We start from the raw sequence: 13,324 nt of genomic DNA on the forward strand, positions 1-13,324 counted from the left end.
TTTTTGACCGTAGTTGGAACTGTATGAAGAGGACTCCGGAATGGAGTTTTGTCAGTTCTGTTACCTCCGTTAGGTGATTTTGGACTTAGAGGGGTGTCCGAATTGTGTTTTGGAAGTCCGTAGCTTATTTAGACTTGAATTGGCGAAAGTCGATTTTTTAGAGTTTTGGACCGGTAGTGGAAATTTTGATATTGGGGTCGGATTCTGATTTCGGAAGTTGGAGTAGGTCCGTAATATTGAATATTACTTGTGTGCAAAAATTGGGGTCAATCGGGCGTGGTTTGATAGGTTTCGGCATCGGTTGTGGAAATTTGAAGTTTTAATTTCTTTAAGTTTGAATTGGAGGGCTATTCTTGATTTTTGAGTTATTTGATGTGGTTTGAGGGCTCGACTAAGTTCGTATGGTATTTTAGGATTTGTTGGTATGTTTGGTTGAGGTCCCGGGGGCCTCAGGTGAGTTTCGGACGCCCAACGAATCGATTTTTGGACTTAGAAGGCTGCTGAAGTTTTCTGGTGCCTGAGTTCTGGTTTCCTTATACGCGATCGCGTGGGGTGATCCACGATCGCGTAGGCTTAGCTGAGCAGAGGATGGAATTGTTCTTCGCGTTCGCAGACATGGGCATGCGAACGCGTAGTGATGTGAGGTGGTGCTTCACGAACGCAGAGACAAGGTCGCGTTCACATAGGATTAAGTGGACCAAAGCTGGGCCACACGCTTTGCTCATCACGAACGCGTAAGGACGTTTGCGATCGCGTGAGTATGGGAGCCAGAGCATTGCGTTCGCGTGGTGTTTTATGCGATCGCGTAGAGTTAATTCGGGGGCAGCAAAGTTGTTCTTCGTGATCGCGAGGTTATTTCCGCGATCGCGATTAAGGAATCACTGGGCAGTATTAAAGTTTCCAAAAAATGGGGGTTTTGCCATTTTATCAAAAACTTGAGTTGGGAGCTCGGATTTTGGACGAGGTGTTGAGGGATTTTCAGAGATATCGATTGGGTAACGATTCTTAACTCCTTTATGGTTATATTCCACTAATCTATAGTTGATTTCATCATTTAATTTCGGATTTTGAGTTTGAAATTGGGAAACATTTGGAAGAACTTCTTCAACAAAGATTTTGAGTTTTGAAAGGGTATTTTTGGTCGGATTTGAGTAATTTTTATATGGTTAGACTCGTGAGTGAATGGATGTTCGTATTTTGTGACTTTTACCCGATTCCGAGATGTGGGTGCGGGTCGACTTTTTAGGACGAATTTCGAAATTTTTATTAAAATCTTGATTTCATCAATTGGACTAGTCTATTATAGTTGTATTTATGATATGTAATTATTTTTTGCTAGATTTGGGCTATTCAGAGTCAAATATTCGTGGAAAGGGCATTGTGACCGATTGATTGAGCTTGGTTCGAGGTAAGTGGCTTGCCTAACTTTGTGTGGAGGAACTGCCCGTAGGATTTGTACTGTTTTGATATATGAGCGCCGTGTACGTGAGGTAACGAGTACGTACACGGGCTAATTGTGTAAAAATCCGATTTTTCTACTAAGTAATAACCTGATTTCTATCTTATTTGAGTTTCATCAGCATGTGTAGTATCCTGCTATATTAGAATAACATGTCTACTCGTCTTAACTGTTTACTTGAACTACGTGTAACATGTTTAGTGAATTTACCTGTCTTTCCTTAACCGGTACTTAGGTTGAACTGTAGAATTTCGTATCGTAACTATTGAATTCTATTGTTTAGCTGCATATTTACTTTGGAACTACGGAACGGTATTCCGGGAGATCCCCTTGTAATGCATATTTACTTTGGGATTACGGAACGGTATTCCGGGAGATCCCCCTGTACTGTATATTTACTTTGGGACTACGAACGGTATTCCGGGAGATTCCCCTGTACTGCATATTTACTTTGGGACTACGGAACGGTATTCCGGGAGATCCCCATGTCTTGCATATTTACTTTGGGACTACGGAACGGTATTCCGGGATATTCCCCTGTACTGCATATTTACTTTGGGACTATGAGACGGTATCTCGGGAGATTTCCTTGTTGTTATTCTTTGTGTACTGAGCTGTTGTGTTATATGATTTCATTCTTGTTAAATTTCAGTCTTTATTTTACTGATGTATTTCATTTTATCTTGTGTTATTATCTATATACCAGTAGGGCCCTGACTTGACCTCGTCACTACTCGACCGAGGTTAGGCTTGGCACTTAGTGGGTACCGATTGTGGTGTACTCATGCTACTCTTCTGCGCATGTTTTTCGTGTGCAGATCCAGGTGCTCCTTATCAGCCGCACTATCAGTGAGCCGGGGTAGCAATGGAGACTCCAAGGTATATTTGTCGCGTCCGTAGACCTCAGAGTCCCCTTATACTCTTCTCCATGTCCATTATCTTCTGTATTTTCTTTTGATAGACTTTGATGTATAGAGACACTAGATTTTATTTCTGTATTTTGTGATTCATGATGTTCCGGATTTTGGGAATGCTATGTAGTATACTAAGGAGTTGGTTATTGTACATGCCAAGTAACATGGTATTCAGTTATGATGTTATTGTTACAGTTAGTTATTGAATTTATATTTTCATTTTATTATTCCGCAAATGTTAGGCTTAACTAGTCACAAAGACTAGGTGCCGTCACGACGTCATTCGGAGGGAAAATTGGGTCGTGACATTAAATTTATAATTAACCTGCTTGCTGATAAAAATAATAAGAGAACGTTTAGTTACTTCTAATTTTATCATGTCATTATGCAATATTAAATTATCTCTTTCTGGTAAAATTTACTGTTGCACAATAGCTTAGATTCAATAAAGACTTAATAACTTAAAAATATTTGGAAATATAAATTAGTTTTAAACATGGAAACTTTACACAAATACTGAGGACCACTAGTAAGAAGACAAATACGTGCTTGGAATAGAATTGGAAATTCAAGAGCAAAAAAGAACATCTTTAGAGTCAAATGTGAGAAGGAAAAGAGTTTTTTGTTTTATTTATTAATATACTTTAAAAAAAAATATGAAAATGTCATCATGTAATTACCATCAATGTTTTGCTCCCTTGAGAATCAGAGCTTGTAATCACCTCATTTTAATAAAGCTCAATTTCATAGTGACTAAGTAATTATATACAAAGATAAATATACCAAATTGTTAATTTACTCAAACTTAATTGCAATAAATATTTTCAAACAAACATTAAAGGTACGTATCAGAGCATTCAATTGGTTGTGCCTATGCTAGCACGGGCCAACGCCTATCTAGTATTCATATAACAAATACTTAGGTTGATAAATTTTCTATATTAATATTTCATATGTTAGTTTCTAACATTTTTCTATTAAAGTAACACTACTCTAAATGGCCATGAACAAAGTCAACTACCATAAGATAAAATTTATTATCAGTTTTACTACGCTAAAGGACACTACATTATAATTTAGGGCATAACATAACACTAAAGGTCACAAAACAATAATAAAGTCACATATTAATATATGTACAACATTAAAATCACATATAACATTAATTATTCATAAAATAATAATTTATCTTTATTACTAATTTTTTAGCACATAAATAATCTAATCCGGATAAAAAATAATAAATTGATTAAATCACAAAATGATCACAAAAAGACATAGACCGCAATAAAAAATAACTACTAAGCATTTTATATACATGAGTTTTACCAAAAAGTAAATCGGAATACCTCGATTTAATTATTTTTTGAAATGTGAAAATTTGATGATTTGGGGGCCGAAACGAGCAATATACGAAATCTACTATACGACAACTCCTTGGATCTGGTGTTAGCTTGCTACAATACGGAGAAGATACACTTTTGTAAGACGGGTGGAATCCAATGAAATTTTTTTGCTTAAAAAATTATTGGTTGGGGGGGGGCTGGTTTGGTGGTTTGTTGGGTTGTTGCTGGTTTCTGGTTGGGGATGCGATGTACCTCCCGCCAATTTTGAGTTCAAATGTAGCGCGGTTATTCACCGCGGTATACCTTAACGAGACAAACATGCCGTTAAGGTATAGCCCGGTGAATAACTGCGCTATATATAAAATTGTAGTCAATTTTTTTTCCACCTATTTTTGTCGTTTGAGTCCAAAAGAATTATATTTTGGTTCCGAACTCCGTATTTTAATATATGTTGGTGCATCGCTCGAACATAGAAACTAGTATATACTCCCTCCGTTCACTTTTACTTGCCACATTTTGACTTTTCACGCCCCTTAAGAAATAATAAATGACGTGCATAATTTATCATGATACTCATATTAATTGATGCATATTTTACTGAATTTGAGAAAATAATTTGAAATGAGTAATAAATATTGTGGGTATAACAGGAAAAATATTGTTTTCTCTTGTTATGCGTAAAGTAACAAGTAAAAATGAAAATCTAAGTTTTGTATAAAATTGAACGGAGGGAGTATAAATAATAAATAGATGTAGGCAAAAAGAAAAGAAACTAGGTGTCGACCCCATCTACTTTAATGAATTTCTCTTCACCGAATGAGAGAGAGAGAGGGGGAAATGCTTCCATTAAAGCTAGTACGTTCATTGGTTTCTGGAGATGCCATTGCCAATCCTACCAGCTTTGCTACTTTACCCTTTCATCAGATTTGTGATCAAACTGACCATGAAAACATAGCAGCCATAACCAACATGTCTAACAGTACAGGAAAGATCCCTTTGATGCTTTTCGTTCCAACCAAGGAATTAGTAAAAGATTCATATAGACTTGCCACATTAGCTAGAGACATAGGTATGGATCTTTTCCCAAACCCATCTCTTTCTCACATCATCTTCTCATGGCCAGTAGTACCACACTCCATAACTTCCTCTTCTTCTTCTTCGTCCCTTTTATTATCAAACGACGCCGCTCCACTCCCTTTTCCATCTTTAGCCACTGCTTCTCTCTCCCACTTGCGCCTCTTCGCTAATCTCTCAAAGGGTTTCTTCAAGTTGGTTTTCTTAAAATCTAATCACAACCCATTTGACGAAATTAGCTTTTATTCGAGTAACAATAATTGGGATGTTACGACCCTTTCCTTAATTTCGAGGAAAACTGGGGTTCGGATTGATTCTATGGATGGGTTTACAAAGACTTTGCTTGGAGTAGGCTGGACACTATTTAAGACTAACAAGAGCAGTAAAGATTCAGTTGTATATCTGTATAGGAAGCTGGATTTGAACAGAGTTCATTTTAGATGGCCATGTGAAAAGGAAAATGGGAATTGTAGAGTTAGAGAATTGAGGTTGCCCCAATTGGACTTCAAGAATGCACCTTTAAGGATTTTGCACTACATTCTTCTCATGACTGATGACATCTTCTATCTTGCATAGTAGTTTTTCTCAGGTGAGTTTTTTGAGATATCTGAAAGTTAATTACTCCTAGTTCTTTTTTCCTGTGTAGGTTTTCCTTTCCCATTAAACATAGGTTTAACTATGGTTGCTCTTTCTTGCATTTCGTCTGCTTCCTTTTTGAAGACTTAATAGGATCATGAATTATGATTTGCTAAGAGACCGTTTGGGTTAGCTAGCTGATGTTAAATTTCTTACAAACATTAAGTGCTGAAAAGTACTTTTAAGTGTTGAAGCTGGTTATATAAATAAGTTGTTATTTGTTTGGATAAAAGTTTTGACTTTGATAATAAACAGTTGATGTGTTTGGTATAAGATGCTCTTTTGTTAGAACTATTAAAATACCATTGCATTGGTTTAACTTTGGTTGTTCTATCTTGCATTTTATCTGCTGTTTTTTTGAAGACTTAATAGGATCATGAAGATTATGATTTGCTAATGGTTTCTGCATACATGTGTTCATTCTCGTTTATTTCTACGGGCATCATTGTTCAGCCCAGAAAATGGATGAAGGTGTAGGAAATGATTGTGACAAATGGATACTAGAAGTTCTTCGATGATAGCAGCATTTGTTCATGTGCATGCATAGAGTGTATAAGGGGCAAGCCTGTCTCAGCTAGAATGAAACATTTACCTGATAAACAATGAAATTTAGCATGCTCGCGAGTTACCTATAGTATGCAAAGCTTCCTTTATGTAGGAGTATGTTGATATCACTATTTAAATTCTGGACTGCTTATAAGAAGTGTTAACATTTCTATGGAGATGCTAAGTTTGTCTAAGATATTTAACTTATTAATTTTGCTATCTACAATCTTGCAATGCCAAAAGTTATAAGTTCCCACAGCAAAAAGAAAAAAAAAAAAAGGAATGAGTGATGGCAGGAACCTTGGAGGGGCAAAGAAGGGAGATCAGAAAGTGTAATGGAGGGGGGAAGAGGATGATGCTGGGTAGAGGGATTCTAGGTAGGGAAGGTAGAGGGCGACGATGGCAGGGGTTGGGTAAAGGGGGGACCAGAATGTGGGGTTGGGGGAGGCGAAAGAGAAGGAGGGAATGGAAGTTACTGAAACGCATCTGCGAGCTTGGAGAATTCTCTGAGTGAGCAAGAGTTGGCCTAACTGTAAATTGATGTCTACTTCTTGTTGTCCTCATTTGTCAGTTTGTCTCCTTTAATTTATCAATGCCTCGATCTTATCATAAAGTTACACTTGGTCAAGAAAACATCAATGCCTCTATTGCATATTAGTTGGGGTTGTCTATACAAATTCTTTATACCAATTCTACTTTCTTCATGTCTTTATTGTTATTCCAATACTAAATAATTTGTCTGTTAAGCAAATTAGGGGTTCTTTAAGTTAGCCATTATCTCAATCTCGTTATTATCCCTACACAGACGTATAAGTCCTCTCTTGACAAATACTGAGTCTAATGTAGCTATATCAACAACAAGAACAACTACAACAAAAATTACAATAACAATAACAACAAAGGCGTAACAACTAGGTAGTTTTCACTTAAATGGATCATTTACTTTATTATTTTCTGTTTTTCTTTTTTTTTTATCGGTGTTTTCTGTTTTTCTTTTACCTAAGCTCACATTGATTTCAAGAGATTGAGTCTTTTAAGACAACTTTCCTCCAAGCGGTTTCAGCCTATCATTTTTCCTCCGTAATTCAATTGTCTTATTGTTGCAGTTACATACTAGGATATTTAGAGGTCTATGCAGGAGATGGCCAAGCCCATTTCAGTTGATCTTCTTTCATTTTATTCCCGATGTGTTACTTGTGCTGTATATCATGTTTTGTCGTTTCTAGTCTTATCCAATCTGACGTGACTTCAGATCCAGCTTAACAATCTACTGTTCCATGTCACTCATCTTGTCGATATTGACATTGGTGGTTGCACAATCTTTGTATAGAACTTTCCTTCACTTTGTTAGTTATCTTCGTATCGCATAGTATTTCCATAAGAGCATAACACTCTTCCCATTCAGCTATCTTATTCAAAGTTTTGGTGTTACATCTTTATTTATCATGCCATTCTCTTGGAAGATTGAGCCTCAATATCTTAATTATCAACATCTAGGTACCACAATCTCATCTAAAGTCACTTCACCTTTGTTCTATTTATGTGGGTTAAACTTGTTTTATATATATATATATCCTGTCTTACTTCTGCTTGTTTTAAAACACTTATTGTCTGGAGTATTTCTCCATAATTCCAACTTATGATTGACTCCCTCGTAGTTTCATCAGTGAACATAATATCATTTTCAAATAGCATGCACCATAGAACCTCTTTCGGTATAACTCCTATGTAACTGTGGTAAAAACATACAGATCAAGGCAAATTTTTGGTGCAAACCTATGGATTTGCTCAGTCCCTAGATGGCAGGGCATCTCTCGGTTGCATCGCAAATGTGACTTGATTGTGTTGTGATTGTTCTTAGATCTTTTACGAAGGAACAATGGGACTTGAACCCGCTGATATGGTAATTGATGAAGAAAACTGAGCAGCTCTACCTAAAAAAATAGAAGTTGCTTATTGCTGAAGCTGAATTTTTCTGTTAATGAATCTCTTGCTGGATTCTGGATACAATACTTAGTTCAATGGTTTGATTTTCAGCATTATCTAGTGGAACTTGTTACTTTTTAGTTCTTGATGTTATCTTCTAATTGTTCATTATCGACTGGTGATTCCGTTGTTCTGATGGGATAGAAATACTTTAATTCTTTGAATGTTGTCTTTCATGCCTTTTAATTCCGGTATTCCCTTTTCTTTTTTTGGAGAAGAAGAGAAATAAGGTAATGAAAAATCATCTTTTTGGTTTTCTTTTTGGGAAGACGGGTAGGGATGCGATAGATGTGGAATCCCACCTCCTGTGTTGAAAGAAAACAGCAATCTTTTCTCCTGACGTTTCCTCTCCTGTTGTTTTCTGGACATCTTTTCAGTGCAGAAGTAATGAAGAAGATAGCTTACTGAAAGTCCCTTTGCGAACTTTCACACTATATTTGTATTGGCTGAATTTCATTCATTAGGTTGAAGATAATTGCAGCATAAGGGACTTGAAACTTGCAAAAATCCTCGTGTCTGACTATGACAAGCAAAGAAAATAGAGAATGCATTGGATTATCCTGAATACTTTATTTTCTCTTTAGTAATGCTAATGACAATCTTTCCAATATCATTTGAAGTACAGTTATTGCCTAAATCTTTGCTATGCCTGGCCTCGTTCTTTTGGGTGTTCATTACGTCCTTGTCCTGTGTTAAAGAAAAAAAAAGAAAAGAAAGAGCCTCTTAGTATGTCAACTATCATTCATTTAGTTTTATGGATTGTGAATTCTGTCAGTAACATTGCAAATCTAATTTATTTTTCTGTTGATCAAACTTGTATAGGTGGACTAAGAGTATAGTGGAGCTAACCAGAGATGGAGCTGTAACCCCAATTGTAACGGCAAGTTCCTGTTTATTGTGAAGCCCCGTAAATATGAGTGCCCCGTATACAAATACATACCAAGAAAAGCGTGCACTGCCATCGACTCTTGTATGTTCCACTCAAGGAGGTTACTAGCTTGTGACTGACGATGTTCTGAGGAAAAGGAAAGGGGAATACTATCAAGCTCAACTGCATTAACCTTATATATATGAACCTAGCTAGACATCATCCTTGGAGAAGCCATCCCAACTCTCTCGGCAAAAGCAGAATGGGATGAATCTGAGACCTAATAAAAGCTTATGGTTGTCTAAAGCTCTGTAAGAAACGTGGTGAACGAAATACTCTCTTCAAATCTAAATATATCTTAGCAAATGTCATGTACTATTATGAATTCATACACTGAACATAGTTAACACTTCAATTTCATTTCAACTGAGCTACAATTGAGGGCAGCTTTAATGATATGTCCGAGAATTAGCTTTTTCTACTTTTAACTTAACTGCAAAACTATTGGAGCCCCTCAGAAGAAGCCTTTAATTAGAAACCAGATCACAGTTGCTGTTATGATGTTTGACGCATCACCGAAAATAGTTTAGTGTTAGATAACAGTTGCAACACGTTGACGGTCAGTATAAAACTAGTCGAAAACAGTTTAGTATAAAACTAGTCAAAAACAGTTTAGTGTTAGATAACAGTTGCAACACGTTGACAGTCAGTATAAAACTAGTCAAAATCAAATGTACATATATAAATCATCACAACAAAGGGTACAGAGTATAAATTGAAAACACACATATATATACACACACTTGATATCACCAGCTTGATATTGATATGTAGTTTTCTGTTTCATTTTTATTGTTAATTTGGACTACAAGGATTCAATCTTGATTTGAAGCTCAAATGCGCACTTTTTCCCTTTTAATATACAAGTATAGTCTGCTTGACCCGTTCTATCTTATATTGGACATTTTAAAAGATAAGAAGTTTTTTCTCTTTTAAGAAACTGAAATACTGGACAGACCTTTGATGTCAACGTCTCAAAGTACAGTGTAAAGCATATAAGTCACATTGACTTCAAAACAGTACACAAAGAGCAGTTAGACACCACTATTGAAAAAAGGAACAACAACAAAACCCAGTAAAATCTCACTAATGGGGTATGAGGAGGGTAGTGTGTACGCAAACCTTACCTCTACCCGAAGGAGTAGAGAGACTGTTTTCGAAAGACCTTCGGCTCAAGAAAACAAAAAGACAAAATGAGACAATATTAGTATCACTACAACAATCATAGGAAAAATAAGAACACCATGAAATCCAAAAGAAAGATGCAAAGAAAAAGCGATAGCTAGTAAATAGGTCCTGCACTGAAAAGCGAAATAGTAAGACATAACATTACCACTAGCTATCTTAGACAAAAACCCTACCTGGCTAGTCCCACAATGGTACGAAGTAAGGCAAGACTCAACTACCTCCTAACCTATAACCCTAATACTCGACCTCCACATTTTCCTATCAAGTGTCATGTCCTCGAAAATCTGGAGCCTCGCCATATCCTGCCTGATCACCTCTCCCCAATATTTCTTAGGCCGCTCTCTACCTCTTCTCGTTCCCTCCACAACCAGCGGCTCACACCTCCGTATCGGAGCATCTGGGCTTCTCCTCTGAACATGTCCGAACCATTTAAGCCTCGCTTCCCGCATCTTATCATCAATGGGAGCCACATGTACCTTCTCCCAAATATCATCATTCCTAATCTTATCTATTCTAGTGTACCCGCACATCCACCTTAACATCCTCATTTCTGCTACTTTCATCTTCTGGATATGTGAGTTATTAACAGGCAAACATTCAGCCTCATACATCATGGCCGGTCTAACCACCGCTTTATAAAACTTACCTTTGAGTATCGGTGGCCCTCTCTTGTCATACATGACTCTAGATGCTAACTTTCACTTCATCCATCCTACCCCAATATGGTGTGTGACATCCTCGTCGATCTCCTCTCCCCCTGGATAACCGAACCAAAGGACTTGAAGCTGCCTCTACTCGGGATAACCTGTGATTCAAGCCTCACATCCACGCCTACTTCCACCGGCTCATCGCTGAACTTACACTCCAGGTATTTTGTCTTCGTCTCTCTCAGCTTGAAACCCTTAGACTCAAGATCTTGTCTCCAAACCTCCAGCCTCTCGTTAACACCGGCTTGCGACTCATCAATCAGAACTATGTCATCGGCGAATAGTATGCACCATGGTACCTCCCCTTGAATATGGTGTGTCAACGCGTCCATCACCAGGGCGAATAAGAACAGACTGAGCGTAGAACCTTAGTATAACCCCATTACAACCGAAAATTGCTCAGAGTCGCCTCCTTCTGTTCTAACTCGAGTCTTAGCCCCTTCATACATGTCCTTAATCGCCATAATGTAGGGAACCGTCACACCTTTTGCCTCCAGGCATCTCCAGAGAACTTCTCTAGGTACCTTGTCATATGCTTTCTCTAGGTCGATAAACACCATGTGCAAATCCTCCTTCTTCTCTCTATACAATTCCACCAACCTCTTAACAAGGTGTATAGCTTCTGTAGTCGAACGACCCAGCATGAACCCGAACTGATTGTCGGATAAAGACAATGTCATCCTCATCCTCGCTTTAACCACCCGCTCCCACACTTTCATGGTATGCCTCAGTAATTTGATACCCCTATAATTGTTACAGCTCTGGATATCACCTTTGTTATTATACAATGGAACCACCGTACTCCACTTCCACTCATCCGACATCCTCTTCGCCTTAAAAATAACACTAAACAATCTAGTCGACCACTCCAAACCTGCTATCCCCTCACACTTCTAAAATTCCACTGGAATCTCGTCTGGCTCGGTCGCTCTGTCCCTGATCATCTTACGCATAGCTCCCACTACCTCCTCGACCTCGATCCGCCTGCAATACCCAAAGTCACGGTGACTCTCGGAATGCTCCAATTCGCCTAGCACAATATACCGATCCCCTTCTTCATTCAAAATGTTATGAAAGTAAGTATGTCATATCCTCTTCCAAAAGATCTCCAGGAGACTAGATGGGTGGGTAGTAAGGCACTGGAAGTTAATGGGTCTAAAATATGGTATTCATGAGGTGCTACAGGCAAGATCGCTGTAGGTATTTTAGTTGATATGGATCTCAAGGAGCTAGTAGTAGATGTTAGGAGGGTGAACGATAGGCTGATGACTATTAAGCTAGTGGTTGGGTGGGTTCACTTTAAACGTGCTTATTGCATATGCGCCTCAAACAGGCTTGGACGAGGAGGTCAAAAGGCACTTTTAGGAGAATTTGGACGAGGTGGTGTGGAGTGTTCCGCTTACCAAGAAGTTATTCATATGAGATGATTTTAATGGTCATATTGGGGAGATTGCTAGGGGCTATGATGATGTGTATAACAAATTCGATTTTGGGGGTAGGAACGAGGAAGGAACTTTGTTGTTGGAGTTCGCTAAACCTTTTGGTTTAGTGATAGCTAACACGTGTTTTCAAAAGAGGGAGGACCGCTTGGTCACTATCCGGAGTATGGTTGCCAAGACTCAGATTTAATTACCTTCTTTGCAGGAAGTGTGATAGAGGCATGCACATTGATTGCAAGGTTATTCCGAGTGAGTGTCTATCGACACAATATAGGCTCTTAGTAATGGACTTGGAGATTAAGAGAGAAAAAGAAGAGAGCGGTATACGGTCAACCTAAGATCAAGTGGGGAGCCTTGACTAAGGGCAAAGCTCATAAGTTGGGGGAGAAACTGGTGGCTATGGGGACCTGGAGGAATAATTGGAACGCGAGTAGTATGTGGACACATGACATCAAACTAAATTAGAAAAGTTGCTAGAGAAGTGTTAGGGGTCACAGATGGATACCTGGGAGGCCACAAAGAGGACTGATGGTGGAATAAAGAGGTTCAAGGAAAAGTGGAAGCCAAGAAAGCAACAAATTTGAAGCTAGTGGAGTGCACAGTCGAGGAGTAGAAAAGGACGAATTAGGTGTTTTATAAGAAGGCTAAGAAAGAGGTAAAGTTAGCGATCACTGCGGCTAAGGTTGCAGAGTTTGGACGATTGTATGAGGAACTTGGAGGCAAAGGCGGTGACAAGAGACTGTACATGTTAGCCAAGGTTAGAGAGAGAAAGGCTCGGCGCCTCGGCCAAGTAAGGTGCATCAAAGATGAAGAAGGCAATGTAGTGGTAGAAGAGGCGTGTATTAGTTGTAGGTGGCATGAATACTTCCATTAACTCTTGAACGAGGATGGGGACAGGAACATCGTACTTGGTGAGTTGGAGAACTCAGAGAGCCAGCGAGAGTTTAGCTTTTGTAGGCATATTAAAGTTAAGGAGGTTGAGCGGGTGATACGGAAGATAAGCATAAGCGACTGGCCAGACGAGATCCCAGTGGCATTTTAGAAGGAAACGGGTCGGATAGGCGTATAGTGGCTTACTGGATAGTTTAATGTCATTTTTAG

The 13,324-nt window shown here is 38.4% G+C and overlaps 1 long non-coding RNA gene across 1 annotated transcript; it reads left to right on the forward strand.

Annotated features, from left to right (window-relative positions):
* Window positions 1–4,514: 4,514 nt before the first annotated feature.
* On the forward strand, window positions 4,515–9,284 carry LOC107792627 (uncharacterized). Its single transcript, XR_012697972.1, has 2 exons — window positions 4,515–5,382; window positions 8,784–9,284. It is a non-coding gene; the product is annotated as an uncharacterized LOC107792627 (long non-coding RNA).
* The last annotated feature ends 4,040 nt before the right edge of the window (window positions 9,285–13,324 follow it).

Source organism: Nicotiana tabacum, chromosome 13 (assembly GCF_000715075.1).
Source record: "Nicotiana tabacum cultivar K326 chromosome 13, ASM71507v2, whole genome shotgun sequence".
NCBI classification, from domain to species: Eukaryota; Viridiplantae; Streptophyta; class Magnoliopsida; order Solanales; family Solanaceae; genus Nicotiana; species Nicotiana tabacum.